Source organism: Octopus bimaculoides, chromosome 28 (genome assembly GCF_001194135.2).
Source record: "Octopus bimaculoides isolate UCB-OBI-ISO-001 chromosome 28, ASM119413v2, whole genome shotgun sequence".
NCBI lineage: Eukaryota > Metazoa > Mollusca > Cephalopoda > Octopoda > Octopodidae > Octopus > Octopus bimaculoides.
The window spans coordinates 4,416,225-4,419,594 of record NC_069008.1 but is presented as its reverse complement, the minus strand read 5'-3'; positions in this window follow the sequence as shown (position 1 = coordinate 4,419,594).

Here is a 3,370-nt window from a genome sequence, read left to right as displayed (position 1 = left end):
GGCAGCATGGGTTAAACAAGGTAATCAGGGCAACGAGAACAAGAACAACAAGAAGTGCTAACAAACAACCTAACATCCTACAACAGAAAACAGGCAAGAAGAGCAACACAAAAAGAGCCCATGTGCTGTGTCCTAAATCGAAAAAAGACTTCACTGATAAAACATCCTGAAGCAACAGAAAGGATTTCATTCACACACACACAGATATATATACACACAACGAGCTTCTTCCAGTTTCCGTCAACCAAATCCTCTCACAAGGCTTTGGTTGGCCTGAGGCTAGAGTAGAAGACACTTGCCCAAGGTGCCACGCAGTGGGACTGAACCTGGAACCATGTGGTTGGGACGCATAATTCATGCCACACAGCCACACCTGCACCTATAACTATATACAATTGTCTTGTTATGTTCCAAATACTATCTTATGATACAAATGCATTTTTTTTTGTTGTATTCCATATGCCATCTTAATACACCAATAACAATTGTCTAACATAGTAAATATCTTAATATCCCAGTATGCATTTGTCTTGTTATGTACCAAACGCCACCTTAATAAATATATCAATATTTGTCTTTTGTTCCAAGACAAAAAAAATATATATATATATAATGGTATATATGACATACATATCTTTCTTTTGTCAAGTAATGTACTAACATAAACATTAATCAGTGTTTGAAACAACAAAGGACACAGTGGAATAATAAAATGGTGTTTAGTAATGAAAGCTATATATAAATTAATGTATATATATATATATATATATATTAGTCATATTTAGTGACAATTATAATTTTCCTTTTTGGTAAAACATTGCAAATTGCTGTATATATTATCATCATCGAAAGTGGACGTTAAACGATGATGATGATATTAATATATGCAGCAATTTGCAAGGTTTTACCAAAAAGGAAAATTATAATTGTCACTAAATATGACTAAGGTATTAGAAACAACTACATTGCTAGAAATAAGAGCTAAAATGCTCTAATGTTGTAGCCAAAGTACATAGTTGTTTACATATATACTGAGAGGGACTATAATCACTCGAAAACTCCAATTGAGAATTCTTTATACTAAATGGTCATTTTCGGCAATTTCCGTTGCCTCGTTAGTTAAGACTGGCTCAACTTTCGCAGATTCCTGACTGAATTTTCTGTCAGTATATATGATTTCGCCATAAAAATCTAATATATCTAATATATCTAATAAATATCATCATCATTGTTTAATGCCTTCCTTCCATGCTAGCATGGGTGTGACGGTTTGATAAGGGCCAGCCATGCAGAAGCCTGCACCAGACTGCCCTTCCTAACACCAACCACTCAGCAGAGTGGACCTAGTCAAACCATCCAACCCATACCAGCAAGGAAGGCGGATGTTAAATGATGATGATGTTGATGTTGTTGTTGTTGTTGGCTCTCCGTCGCTTACGACGTCGAGGGTTCCAGTTGATCCGATCAACGGAACAGCCTGCTCGTGAAATTAACGTGCAAGTGGCTGAGCACTCCACAGACACGTGTACCCTTAACGTAGTTCTCGGGGGATATTCAGCGTGACACAGAGTGTGACAAGGCTGACCCTTTGAATTACAGGCACAACAGAAACAGGAAGATAGAGTGAGCGAAAGTTGTGGTGGAAGAGTACAGCAGGGTTCGCCACCATCCCCTGCTGGAGCCTCGTGGAGCTTTAGGTGTTTTCGCTCAATAAACACTCACAATGCCCGGTCTGGGAATCGAAACCGCGATCCTAGGACCGCAAGTCCGCTGCCCTAACCACTGGGCCATTGCACCTCCACAATACATACATAGATGAACCATGAGAGAAAGGGGGGAGAGAGAGGGAGAGAGAGGGGGAGAGAGAATGATGTGCAACCAGCTTAATTGATTCCCTTTAAAATGATACCAGTCTGATGATAGATTGTGCTGATGATAGAGTGATACCCGTGGAGAGGATGTATCTCCTCAGTGCAATTGAAAGATGTACTGAGATGAGACAACACCAATATGATACCTTTAATCAAACACTAAACCTATACAGTGAGGTGAGAGGTAAACATTGTCAAACAATGCTTAAGAAAACCAAGCAAAAGCAAGGGAGATAACTCAAAACCAAAACTGGGATTTTCTTTTTTTTTGTTTTCTAATGAATTGATGTACTAAAAGTCTCTTATTAGAATAAGCTGATGATGGGTAAAAAGAATTCTCACTCTAATCATAACTGCGTGATTGTTGGACTAACTGTTTTGCTGCCTGGCTGTGTGTGAGTTATTGAGAAAAGAGGAAAATAGGCCATCACTTGTACAGTTAATGACACAGAAACAATAATATGGTATTTAGAGTCAATACAGGAATTTCTGTAAAGTCAACAAAAATCAATCATTCCAAAAATGTTACAGAGATGTTTACTATATAACATAACCTAGGTCAGGCAGTTTCTGAGACAGTATGTGTGTGAGAGAGAGAAACACACACACACACACACACACACACACATATATATATATATATATATATATATAGAGAGAGAGAGAGAGAGAGAGACACACACACACAGCATGAGTGAGTGGGTGAGTGAGAGATAGGGCGAAAGAGATAAAGTGTAGGTGAGAGATAGAGAGTGGGTCAGATAGACAGAAAGTGAAAGAAAGACAGAGAGTGAGTAAATGAGAGAGAGAGAGAGAGAGAGAGAGAGAGAGAGAGAGAGAGAGAGAAAGGAGATACGGTGTGAGTGATGGATGGATGGATGGATGGATGGATGGGTAGATAGCTAAACAGTGTCAAAGACAAAGTGTTTGCCAGAGTAAATATATGAATGGGGAGAAACAGCGTAAAAGAGATGCAGACTGAGAGAAGAGGGAGGGAGGGAGGAGAGAGGGAGAAAGAGAATGAGTAATAAAGTAAGAGCAATAGAGAGAGAGAGGTACATAGATAAACAGAAAACACAATATGAAGGGATATATACACATATACATATATATATAAATATGTATATATATGGAGAGAGAGAGAGAGACAGACAGAGAGAGAGACAGAGAGAGAGGTGAGAGTAAGACAATTGAAAGGCAAACACTAAAAGGGAGACAGAGTGAGAGAGGGAGAGTTGGGGGGGGGGAGAAAGAGAGGAAAATGGGGTGAGAGAAAGAAAATGAGTGACACAGAGGTATAACGGTATGAAAATGCTGGCAGCTAGCAGTAACTAAAGGAAACTAGTTTAGTACAACACGAAGAAGAATCAATATGTATTTATAGAAAAATGGGGGAAAAGGTTAGTTCAACCCTAACTATTAAAAATTAATCATAATATTCATCATGTTAAAGGAATTTGATGAGATATTTAGTTTTGGGTGTTTGTTTGTTTGTTTGT